This window comes from Humulus lupulus, chromosome 5 (assembly GCF_963169125.1).
Source record: "Humulus lupulus chromosome 5, drHumLupu1.1, whole genome shotgun sequence".
NCBI lineage: Eukaryota > Viridiplantae > Streptophyta > Magnoliopsida > Rosales > Cannabaceae > Humulus > Humulus lupulus.
In genome coordinates, this window is record NC_084797.1 from 226,255,674 (window position 1) to 226,269,543 (window position 13,870).

A 13,870-nucleotide genomic window follows, 5' to 3' on the forward strand; every position below is an offset into this window, starting at 1 on the left:
GATTATTGAGAATAGCGTGAATTGGAGAGCGTTAATTATGATTAACGAGATAGGTTGGAAATGACAAATTTTCCCTTGGGAGCCTTTAGAAACCCTTAATTTACCTAGGGGTAGAATGGTCTTTTTACCCCTAGGATAGAAATAAACTACCTTTATGGCTGTGAAACAGAGGGAAAACAGAGCAAGTTTTTTAAGCTTACCTGTACCTTCCTCCTCCTTCATCTTCTTTGTGATTTTTGAGCACTTGTTGAGGATTTAAGCTTGGGAAGTAGGCCTTGGGAGTTTGGGAGAGTGGTCTACCATTGAAGAGCGTCACAACCTGAGTTTGAGGTAAGTTTCTAGCCACTAGTTTCCATGTATGCTCTATTTTGGTTGTTAGTTTCAACTCATGATTTTGTTGTAGATAGTTGGAATTGATGGAAGTTTTGATTGGGGTTTAACTTGGTTTTTGATGAGGGAGTGTTATAGATCAAGTTTAGGGGTCGTATTGGATGTTTGAGTGGTGTTTGAGCTTGGTTTGAAAGGTTGGTTCCAAGGGAAATCGCAAGGGAAGAAAAAACCAGAGTGTTGGCTGAACTGGGGGTTGGGCCGCGGCATGGCCAAGGAGGGCCGCGGCTCTTGAGGGGTGCTGATGGAGGCCGCCTCTGTTTGAGGGGCGGGCCGCGGCATGGCCAAGGAGGGTCACGGCCCTTAGTGGAATTTTGGCCAGAAATGGGTTTTTGGCTTAGGGATCCTAGCCTTAGGCCTCGGGATCGATCCTACTACCCGGTTTAGTAGTAGTATTCGATGTCTCGGTGGCTAGGTTTTGGTTTGGGAACCCTTTGTTATTCATTCTATTGATGGAATCCCATAATTGGTTATGACCAGGTTATCGCTAAGGGGACAAAAGACAGGTCGTTCTCAAGGGTCGTTCTAACATTAATTCTCGCTCGAACCAGAGGTAAGAAAACTGCACCCCATTTGTGACATGCATGGCTGTTCATGAAGCATGTTGATTGTGTAAATGTGGCAATGGATTGATTATTGAATACTTAAAAAATCTTGCTCACATGTGCATGGTACTGACTAATTAGTCATATTTGGCAAATGTGTCAGTATCAACTGTGAAGCTGTGACTCATAAGTCAGGTTCGGCAGTGGTACTCGGCATTGGTCACACAGTGCTGACTGATAAGTCAGGACGGCCTTAGCGTGTTCAACACAAACCAATAAAGATTAGATCTAATCGGCAATTGCATTGGATTACTCAAAGAGCATTAATGCCAGACCGACCTCAAGTTCGATGAATATTATAAGCGCTTGTGTGACTTACCCATCAGTCACTCATCTGTTAAGTTAGAGACTTACCCATCAGTCTCTCATCTGTTTAAGGCTAGTGGCTTACCTAGCAGCCACTATTCTGGTTAAGTTAGTGACTTGTTTGTTAGTCACTTAGTATGGTTTTCTAGAACCTCAAATGATATTCACTCATCTGTTTAAGAGCTATAAGCTCTATGTGATTATAATGATAATCATTTGATAATGTTTATATGCAATACTGTGTTTTCTTGCTGGGCTTTGGCTCATGGGAGCTATGTGGTGCAGGTAAAGGGAAAGAAAAGCTCACCCAGCCTTGAGTGGAGAACTTAGGTGGTGATGTGTACATATGCGGCCGCTTGACCACCACGGCTAAGGAGTTCTCAGAGGAACTAGGGGGTTTACCCTAATTTTGCCGCTTAGGTCGGCGGGTTTGTAAATTTGAAACAGTGATGACCATTTTGAGTTGTAAATAACTTGTAAACGTTTTGATGAGCTCATGAATAGTTTTATATACTCAATAAAGCATATCCTTTCCTTTTTACTGATTTTCCACCTTAGCCTGTTAATAACACTTAGAACACGTTTTTAACCAAAGGACTCGGGTAGCGGGTCAAATTTCCGGTTCACCGTAACTGTTCTGGCGTAACTAGGGCATTACAAAGATCTTTCAGGAAACAAAAATTGGAAGGTAGTAGAAGAAGTCAATCATTGAAAGAACTGGGATCATTCAAGTATCGATGATGATAACGAGGTTGAGGTCGTGCATGATAGTACTTCATCAAATTTAATGCTCAATATGGAATTAGGAGAGTTGGAGATTATGCATCTGGATCGACCTAGTCACACTAGCATAATTGGGGAAATGTCTCGATCTGTTCTGAATGTGGATGATGATTTCATCAATGACGATGATGATGAAAAACTTAGTGAAGATGATTTAGAAAGTACAGATAATGATGTAGGAATCGACAATTATGAGGAATAATATTTTCTTATGCATATTCATATTTGTATGTTTAATGTGTATGTATTAATTTCAAGACTTTTCAATCAATATATGACTTTTCTCAACAATGTTTGTTTTTCAATAGTATCAACTGCATTACCGAAATTATTTAAGTTATGTAATTGACCTCCAACTATAACTGAATTTAAGTTAAAATTATTTAAACTGCAAAGATATATCTACTACTCTTGCTCATTCTCGAGGCAATGATGGAGTGGGTCCTCCTCCACCTCCAGAACCCACGCGAGTTCCTACTTCCTGTGAGACAAGTAATATATTATAATTAGTCTATCTTTTATCAATAAATGACAAATTATTATTATTTTATTTTATTTAATTGTATTGTTTACTTAACATATGCAGTGGCTGCCGCAAAAAGAAGAGGTCGGTCTCGATCCAAAAATTTGTTGCAACTCGTCAACGACAATAAAGGTTCTTGGCTCTACAATTTGATCTGAAGGAGGGAACCTACAAAGCAGTTGGTGATTTTGTGTAATGCCCTAATTTCTCATAGATTACCGAGAACACACCGTTGGGTCATAATCGTAAATATTGCTCTTTTATTTAATAAAAACTTTTTAAAAAAATACATGGATCCATGGTTTTACAAAATACAAAATAATTGTCTTTAACATAAAAATATGAGCAACATTTAATTTCCCAACGAATACATCATGTATTGTCCCCAACGAATACATCATGAAGCTCTTAGGTCCCACTTGCCACCGACCTTTCTATTTTTAATTTCCTGAAATAACAACATCATAAGGAGTGAGCTTTTAAGCCCAATAAGGAAAATACAAACAAGAGTTAGTCATATAATCAAACATAACATATATTCACCAAAAACATCTAGATCATATCATATCTTAAGTCATAATTCTAAATCATAATCTATAAATCATAAGTCATACTCTAAGTCATAAGTCATAGGTCATAGATCATACATCATAGGTCATAACTCATAATCATAACTAAAAATAACAAATCAGATATAATAAAAAGATAAGTGCTTATACAGGGCTGTCAATTAAGCTCCGAACAAAAGTCCGTCATAAAGTTTTGGCAACCGAGCCTTCCAGACATAGTCCGTCATACATCATTGGACACCTTAGGTCCAGACACACTTACCCATTTATTGTACCTGAAATGTTAGGTCATACACAAATAAACTATATCATACATTACATAAACTAGATCATAATACTAAACTATCTAATTTTCCTTATCTTGAATGTGAATTGAGAAGAAAAAAAAAGATTGCTCTTGCTATAGCGAATCACCCAAACCTTATATATAACAATTAAAACTAATTAGAATCATTAATAACAACTAAAATTTCAAAATATAAAACCTCATAGAAGCCATACCTTCACACCTAGAAACAAGATATAACAACCTTAATATCCTGAGCCTCCAAAAAACAACGTCTATCTTCAAGCAACTAAAGTTATGAACTTAGTATGCTTATGGTGTTCGGCTTTATGGGGATTAATGAGCACAAATGGTAGTGCTTCTTGAAAAAAATGAGAATGTATTTGGAAGCTTTGATTGTGTGAAGAATGTAGAGCTATGAGCTCTATTTATAGGCTTAATAACTATTACACTTCCATTTAAATTTCAAAATTCCTAGAATATCTCCATAACTCAAATTTTAGTTCCTAAGATATTAATTAACTAATTTGGCTTAACCAATCTAACCTAGTCGTTCCTGATACTAGGAATTTAGATTGTTATTATATTACTTAATTTATGAACCAATCATTTAGTTTATATAATAATAAAATACTATTAACTTTAACTATTACTAATATATCTATCTCTACCAGATTATTGTTAAGCCTGTCCTATGATATAAAATCATAATATAAACATTTAAATAATATTCTTTCTTTTAAGTGCATATAAAATCATTCTTAACAACCCCTACTCACCGAATTCTCTCTATATAATACTAACAAATATATTTTATTTAATTTAACAATATACCAACCTAAAAAAATGGTCTTAGCAGACCAAAATTTTCTACTGCTTATATCCTCAATTACTTAGTTCATCATTATTACTTTAGTTGCCACATTTGACCAAGTCAAATACTTAAATATCTTAATAACCATATCATATTATCATCTGTTCAAAATAAAATTCTATTTTTCAATTTCAAAGTATATATAACTTTGAACTAACGTAGTCACTACATGACTAACATTATATAATTGGAAAATTACTAACAACTAAATAAAACTTAAAATCTATTCTCCATAATTTATTCAACCATTTTTTTTAAACTAGACATAACTTGATACCAATTTATCTAACAAGCTAAAATTCTATGCAATAATCTCACTTTTCTAAAATTAATTAAAATAATACCCCAACTAAAAGTATTATTTTAAATTAACACTATTAATGAACATGTCATAACTAAATAGCAAACAATTAAATAACCGAGCTACTTGGATATTACAATCTTCCCTCCTTAAAGAAATTTTGTCCTCGAAATTTTACTCACCAAATATCTCGGGATATCGTTTCCTCATATCTGCCTCTAATTCCCATTTTGCCTATCTTTCAGTGCTATTGCTCCACAAGATTTTAACTATAGGGATACTTTTGGACCTTAACTCCTTAGTTCCTCACTCTAGAACGCGTATTGGTCGTTCTTCATAACTAAAATCTTGTTTTAACTCTAGAGCCTTGTAATTGAGCACATGGGATGGATCTGATATGTATTTTCTCAACATCGATACATGAAAAACATTATGTGTTTCAGCTAATGATGGTGGTAAAGCCAATCTATATGCTACATGCCCTACTTTGTCCAATATCTCAAAAGGACCTATAAACCTCAGGCTTAACTTTCCTTTCTTTCTGAAACGCATAATTCCCTTCATTGGAGAAACTTTGAGAAAGACTTGGTCGCCTACTAAAAACTCAACATTTCATCTCTTAGCGTCGGCATAGATTTTCTGGCGACTTTGAGCGGCAATCATTCATTGTCTTATCTTTGCTACTGCCTCAGTTGCTTCTCTTACAGCCTCAGGTCCTAAATATTGTCTTTCACCAACCTCATCCCAATGAAGTGGTGATCGACAATTCCTTCCATATAGCATCTCATAAGGTGTCATGCCTATCGTTGCCTGATAACTGTTGTTGTAAGAGAATTCTATTAATGGAAGATACTTGCTCCATGATCCTGAGAAGTCTAAAGCACACGCTCTCAGCATATCTTCTAATATTTGTATGGTGCATTCTGACTGACCATCAGTTTGAGGGTGAAATTTCAAACTTAGTTTTAACTTAGTGCCCATTGCACGATGTAAACCTTCCCAGAACTTTGATGTGAAAACTGATCCTCTATCAGAGACTATCATCTTTGGAACTCCATGTAGTCTTACTATCTCTGCCACGTAAAGCTCTGCGTACTGCTCAACATTATAAACTGTTCTTACTGGTAAGAAGTGAGCAGATTTTGTGAGTCTATCTACTATCACCCAAACAGAGTCATGCTGCTTGGTGGTCCTTGGTAATCCCATCACGAAGTTCATCGCTATATCTTCCCATTTCCATTCAGGAATCTCTAATGGTTGCAAAGTTCCAGTGGGTCTTTGATGTTCGACCTTAACTAGTTGACAAGTAAGGCATTTCGCTACAAATTCTGCTATGTCTTTCTTCATCCCCGGCCACCGGTACATTGTCTTGACATCGTTGTACATCTTGGTCGATCCCAGGTGAAGTGAATATGGAGTAGTGTGCACTTCCTTCATAATACTTTCTCTTAATTCACCATTATCGGGCACACATATCCGATTCCTATATCGTAGCATCCCTTCTTTTGTCAAGGAGAAATCAACATTCTCTGAGCTCTGTAGTGATGCCTTCATCTTAAGAAGAAACTCGTCTTCTTGTTGTTTCTCCATTATTTCCTCCATTAGAGTTGACTTGATCGTGAGGTCAGCTAGTTGTCCAGTTATTAGCTCAATTCCGGACCTCTTAATATCATCTTGTAAGTGTTGAGTTATCCCCTTAAGTGTTGACAAGCTTTCGTAACTCCGCCTACTAACTGCGTCTGCCACGACGTTAGCCTTTCCCGGATGATATAAGATCTCACAATCATAGTCCTTTACTAACTCCAGCCACATTCGTTGCCTCATATTAAGCTCATTCTGCGTAAAGAAGTACTTTAGACTTTTGTGATCCGTATAGATTTCAGACTTTTCCATACAGATAGTGCCTCCAAATCTTTAAAGCGAAAACTACCGCTGCTAAGTCTAAGTCATGAGTCGGATACCGATGTTCATACTCCTTAAGCTGTCTCGAGGCATAGGCGACCACTCTTTCATCTTGCATCAAAACACATCCAAGTCCTTGCTTCGACGCGTCGCAATATACTACAAACTTTCCCTTATCGTTTGGGACGCATAGAACTGGGGCTGATATAAGCTTGTCCTTTAACGTTTGGAAGCTTTCTTCGCATTTCTCCGTCCATACAAATTTCTGTTGCTTCCTCGTCAAATTTGTTAAGGGTGTAGCTATTTTGGAGAACCCTTCAACAAATCGTCTATAGCATCCTGCCAATCCCATAAAACTTCTCACCTCTGTTGCATTCTTGGGTTTGGGCCAGTCCTTCACTGCTTCGATCTTGGCTGGATCTACTTCCATGCCATCTTTAGACACAATGTGTCTGAGAAATGCCACCTTTTCTAACCAGAATTCGCATTTCTTAAACTTAGCGTATAATTGATGACCTTTGAGTCGTTCCAACGTCATTCGCAGGTGCTCTTCATGCTCGGCTTTCATTTTTCAGTAGATCAATATGTCGTCTATAAACACCACAATGAACTTATCCAGGTAGTCCTTAAATACACGGTTCATAAGATCCATGAACGCTGCTGGTGCATTTGTTAAGCCAAAAGACATTACCAGAAACTCGTAGTGTCCATATCTAGTTCGAAAAGCCATCTTTGAGATATCTTCTTTTCGTACTCTTAGCTGATGATACCCCAACCTCAAATCTATCTTCGAGAATACTGCAGATCCTTGTAGATTGATCAAAAAAATTGTCTATTCAAGGTAAAGGGTATTTGTTCTTGATCGTCACTTTATTTAGTTCTCGATAGTCGATGCACATCCTCATATACCCATCCTTCTTTATGACAAAAAGCACTGGTGCTCCCCAAGGCGAATAGCTCGGTCGGTTGAAACCCTTGTCTAAAAGCTCCTGTAGTTGGATCTTTAACTCCTTTAGTTCGGTAGGTGCCATTCTGTAGGGAGCTTTTGAGATTGGTGTCGTATCAGGTGCCCATTCTATTTCAAACTCGATTTCCTTACTTGGAGGTAATCCCGGTAGATCTTTTGGAAGCACCTTGGAAAATTCACATACAATAGGTACATCTTTTGGTTCGAGCTGCGTCTCTTGTGCTTTGTCCACCACACTGGCTAGAAATGCCTTGCAACCGCTATTAATTAACCATTGAGATTTGAGGGCTGAGACTATCGGTATACGATTTTGGGAAACTTCTCCTTTAAAAGTGAACTGGTCTCCGCCTTCTGTTTGAAAGTTGACTGCCTTACCCTTACAGTCTATCGTTGCCCCATATTTTTCTAACTAGTCCATGCCTAAAATTATATCATAATCCTTAAGGTCTAACTCGATCAAATATATTGGTAATTCTTTTCCTTCGATTCTAACTACAACACTACGCACCCCTCTACTAGATAGCATTTTTTCCCCCGATGGTAACTCCGTGACAAACTCATCTCTAAAAAGTTCGCATGGTCTATCTAAGCTATCAATCATATTCATAGATACAAAAGAATGCGTAGCTCTTGAATCGAATAATACATTGCATAGCTTACGAGAGATAGTGACCTGACCTGTTACCACTGTATTACTAGTTTCTGCTTCTTCTCTAGTAAGAGAAAAAACCCTGGCTGGCACAAGCTTGTCATCTTTCTTTTGATCTTTCATCTTAGGGTAATCCTTTTTAATGTGTCCTTCTTCTCCGCAATTGAAACAACCTTTTGTCTTATATCAACATTCTCCTGAATGCTTCCTCTTGCAGATAGGGCACTAGGGATATTCCACATAGGGCTTCTTATTCCCGTTACTTTCTGATGTAGTCTTGTTCTTCTTGTTGGCCTTTTGATTTTGACCACCGTCATGTTTTCGTTTGTGGTCATTCTGTTCATTGTTATTCTTTTTGACGTCCCTTCTGGCCGCGCCTTCTTTCCAAATCCTTTCTTCAGCCTGCTCAGCTTCCAAGGCTACCTCTAATGTTTCCGCATAAGTGGTTATCCCCCGAATCAACTTCACATCACGGGCTATCATAGGTTTCAGTCCCTTCACAAATCTTTGAATTCTTAGCGTCTCAGTGGGTACCATGTCCGCCGCGAACTTAGCCAGCCTATCAAACTTCCTGGCATACTCTGTCACAGACGAATTCCCTTGAGTAAGCGTGATGAATTCGTCCACCCTTGTGGCTAGAATCGCAGGACCGTAGTATTTCTTGTTGAACACTTGGATAAACTCATCCCAAGTCATAACGTTCACATCTTTAGTCTATTTCACTATATCCCACCAGATACGGGCATATTTCTTTAGTAAACTCAAAGCGCATGAGACTCGGTCCTCGTTCCCCAATCGCATGTGTTCTAGTATGGACTCCACCGATCGAAGCCATTCTTCTGCTTCTATTGGGTTTGACCCGCCATCGAAGTTCGGTGGTTGCTGCTTCCTAAAGTGTTCATACACTGCCTCGTAGCGAGGTTCTGCCAACTGTAGTGATTGTGCTAGAGGAATGACTTGTTGCGCCACTTGTTGTTGCCCTGAATTAATTTGGAACTCTTCTTCCCTTCTCCTTAGCTTTGCCCTAAGACGGGCATTTTCTCTTTCCAAATTTATTCGAGTAGCAGCAGCTGCCGGCTCTTCCACTACATTGGGTGCTTTTAGCACTCCCGGGGTTGCTGGAAATTCTTCATATAAAGGGGTGGAGGCTACTCCTCTTCCTCGCCCCTACCTCTTCCTCGGCCTCTGCCTCGGCCTCTTCCATGGCCATTTAGTCTTTCAGATCCTCTTGGTTCTTGTTCCATATTTCTTTTCTGTTTCCCCGAAAGAGAAAAAGAAAAAAAAATTGTAAAAATCTAAGACAAACAAAACAAGTAGAGGTTATAACTTAGCCTATTGTACTACTGTCTATTAGGTCCATCTATCTTTTAAAACTACCCTATTAAAATTAAGTCCAACTCGGGTAAATGGGCCTTAACAATTGAATCCTCCATGGAGGAGGGCTGGGTTCAGTATATCGTACCCACTACTAAGGCCCCCTAACTTCCACTTGGACCCAAAATATAGGAATTTAAACCATTGCTTTATTAATTGTTACTCGTTTAAATTAGATCCAATCTAATAATGCAAAGCAAATGTGCCTTCACAAATGGGCTAACCCATAAGAGAGAAATTTAAACTTTACACTTTCAATTGAATCCAAAAAAAATACTTAACACTTACTAAACAATAAAACAATAACAAAGGCAAATAACATGTTTTTTTTTAAAATAAAACAACTAGTGAAAATATTCTAAATTTTAACGATGTGTTCCTATATGCGTCTAATCCTCCACATCGGATCCATTATCATACTCAGGGTTTGGTATTTTTCTTATAGCTTTAACCTTTGTCCATTGAGCTAATTTCTTAAAATAATACAAGAAAAACATTACAATCATATTTCAAAAACAATGTATATACTTATGTTATCCCAAAAATCAGACATGGATGACATGGCAGGCATTAAATACACGTGGCTGACATCTGGCAGAATTCGTGCTCGACTATCGACCAAGAAGACATCTATTGCCGCAACGATCGATTTCTTGTTACGACCAGCCTGGTCGTACGCACGCTATACACGGAGGAAATCTTAGGCAGTTATGATTGAATCCGAAATTATCTCCCATGATTTCCTGAGTATCCGATTATTTAGGAAAGAATATCTATAACAAATTAATGTAAATTTTCCCTGAGCTTATAAATAGAAGAAGAAAGCTCAAGGGAAGGGACTTTTTCTTTGAGCTAGCGAATTATTTGAGATCAGAGAGATTACATTAGAATAATTGTATTTTCTTCTTCAAAGGTTAGTGAAACTCATTGAACCCTAGTTCTTTGATCACCCCTTTGAATCTCATATCAATAACAATTCAAGTGGACGTAGGTCATTACCAGATTCTGGGGCCGAACCACTATAAATTCTTGTGTTCTTATTGTTTTCGTCATCACATTCATTTCAATATATTTTTCCACGTCAAGCTTATTTGACTCCGTGTCAGTTGGCCAAAATCAGGGTCAACATTCTGGTGCTTTCATTGAGAGCTTGATTCAAGGTTGTTGAAACATCAATGACGAAAACTACCAAGAAGACTGGACAGGCGGCTAGCGCTGCACCATCTTAACCGCCTCCTCCTCTTCCCAACGTGGCAGAGAATGAGCCACATCTAGAATTAGATGAAGAAGAGATGGACTCCGAGACGCTGAGGACTACCCTGGGAGTATTGCAGGATGAACTGGCCAATCTGAGGGCCAGCCAAGAAAGCGTTGCTGAGATCATGGCGCGGCAACAACAAGAAATTGAGCGGTAGCGCCTGGAGCTAAGTGAGAGGCAGGCGGAGAAGGACCGCCGTCAGAGGGAGGCCATGGCAGCCCTCGAAGCTGCTTTATAGTTGGCTAGGAGTCAGTTTGTACCTGCTTCGCAGGCTGATCAGGCCACAAATGGATTGCCCCAAAGAGGTCCTAATCCTAGCCCGCCTATCCAGCCCTCGAGCCCACAAAGGCCCGAGCATCCTACAATGCCTCAGGATGATCCCCCACCAAGGGATCTTGAAGCACAGCCTTTATCCCAAGCTGGTCGAGGCAATCCCCCTCAGTAGAGGCAGAATAGGGCCGGGCAGCCGCCTCGTAGTCCTAGACGCCATAAGGGCGACTAGCCGAATCCACCGAGAAGAGGGCAGCGTCCTTCTGGAAACAGAAGGAACTCAGAGACAGGCTCTGCGGTCCAGGGACCCCCATGGCATGATAATGCACGGGGACCTACCGACCAGCGCAGGCCACCCTCTAACGCTTAGGAGGTACCAGCCCGAGAAGGCAATCGAGGGAACAGTCAATCCCATCGTGGCCAGTCGAGGTTTAGGGATGGTCACGATTACAACGAAGCCGACTCAGGCAGAGGTAATGCCGGTCGGAGGAACAAAGAAAGAGGAGGGGGTAGAAGCCCACCACTTAGGGACGACTACCCTGAAAGACGCGATGCTGGGGGGCAGCCCAGACATAACAATGTCTTTGATCGGCTCAGAGCTAGCGAGCAGAGGAGAAGAGACGAATATTTTCGAGATGTACTCAACGATCGCTGGGAGCGGCACGATGAGTACATTCCCCCAGCAACAACGAGGCCCCAGCGGTTCCTAGCGTCGTGCAAGACCAGATAGATGCTCTCAACCAGGCGGTCCAGCAGCTATTCGGGGGAAGAACATCTTATATCGACCATGATAGGAGAAAAGGCACTCCTTTCATCCAGAGGATAGCCATGGCGGAAACTCCTAGCAAGTTCGAAATGCCTACGCTTCCGAACTTTGACGAGTATGGTGACCCGGTATCTCATGTCACCAAATTTGAGATACAAATGGACATTCAAAAAGTGTCTGAAGACACTCAATACAGGATCTTCCCTACAACACTTTCTGACGCTGCACAGGAGTGGTTTTTTAATTCTCTCCTGCAAGTATAATTTCCTGGGAAATGTTCGTAAAAGAATTTTATTGACAGTTCTATGCGGGTCGTGTGCACCCTACTGAGGCGAATCAGCTGGTTGAAATACGCCAGCAAGACGGAGAATCGCTGAAAGACTACGTTCAGTGTTTCATGCGAGTAGCCGCCGAAGCGAAAACGGTGAGAGACGAAGGCAAGATGATGGCCATAACGGCAGGAGTTATGCGCCGTACGCCTCTGTGGGAGAGCCTCAGAAAGCATGGGGTTAGAACAACCTAGGAATTTTTAGATCGAGCTGATCGCTATATCAAGCTCGAGGATGCCATTGCCAACGAGGGAAAACCCCCAGGCAAAGATAAGGGGACAACCGAGCCCGCCAAAGCCGCCAATGGGTCAAAACCCAACGGCAACGGGAACGGCAATGGCAAGAATGGTGGGAAACGGCCACAAAATGAGCCATCCACCTCTGACAATAAGAGAACCAAGGGTAATCGTTATGAACCTCGGTTCACTAACTATACTGCCCTTATTGAGTCTCGGGGAGAGGTATATCAGGCCACGAGTTCCAGTGTGCCCTATAAGAAATCTGTCGTTATCATAACGACTACGGACATGATACAAATGAATGCAACCAGTTGAAGGATGAGATTGAGTTCCTTATCAGACAAGGACACTTAAGAAGATATATACGGGCCTCGGGAAATTCCCAACGAGAAGCTCCAGGAGGCAACGAGCAAGCGCCTACGCACCAACGCTCACCACCTTTGCAGCCTGATCCCGTAACTAGCACCTTATTAACCATTTGTGGGGGCCCGCACCTCGCGGGAAACAGTGGAAAGGCCAGGGAACGATACGCTCAGACTCTGCGCCATGACCAGAACATCGAGATGATGACTCTGAAGGACCGCGCACCGAAAAGGCTCGATCAAAGGAAGGCGAAATAACCTTTTCTGATGGCGACGCTCAGCATGTCTGGTTCCCACACTCCGATCCGCTGGTCATGGATATCCAAATGGCCAATATGATGGTGAAAAGAGTGCTAGTCGACACAGGAAGTTCAGTGAACATCCTGTACAAATCTTCTCTGGAACGCATGAAGTTGTCCGTTAAGGACTTGGAACCCTGCAACCAAACAATATATGACTTCTCTGGTGAGGGACTCGCCCTCGCAGGGTCAATCAGACTTCCAGTGACAGCAGGTACAGCGCCTGCTACCAGGACATTACTCGCTACTTTCATAGTAGTCGATTGTCCCTCGGCGTACAATGTGGTCATTGGAAGGCTTGTACTGGTTGATCTACGGGCCGTCACCTCTATATGGCACTTAGCCATGAAATTCCCAACTGACGCAGGGGTAGGACATGTGTTGGGAAATCGAGAGAAGCCAGGGAGTGTTAAAACGCCTTAGTCGTGAAGGCGAAGAAGGGAACGTCAAAGAGCACTCCCCCAGATAGGTTGCAGATGGAAACTGATGTACAAGCCCAATCCGGTGATGAAGTCACAAAATAGGGTGTTGCCCAAAGTGAGGATAGAGATTTAGATCCTCGCTTTGGGGATTTTGAGGAAAATGTTGGACCCGTCGAGGACCTGGAAGAGGTCCAACTTGACGAAAAAGACCCGACCAGAGTCGTGAAGGTCGGGAAAAAATTAGAGCCAACCACGAAGCATGCACTGGTGGAGTTTTTGTGGAAAAACCAGGAAGTCTTTGCCTGGTCGCACAAAGATATGGCTGGGATAGATCCTGCAGTTATCAGCCATGTCCTGAATATAGATAAGAGTTTTCCACCCGTGCAACAGAAAAAAAGG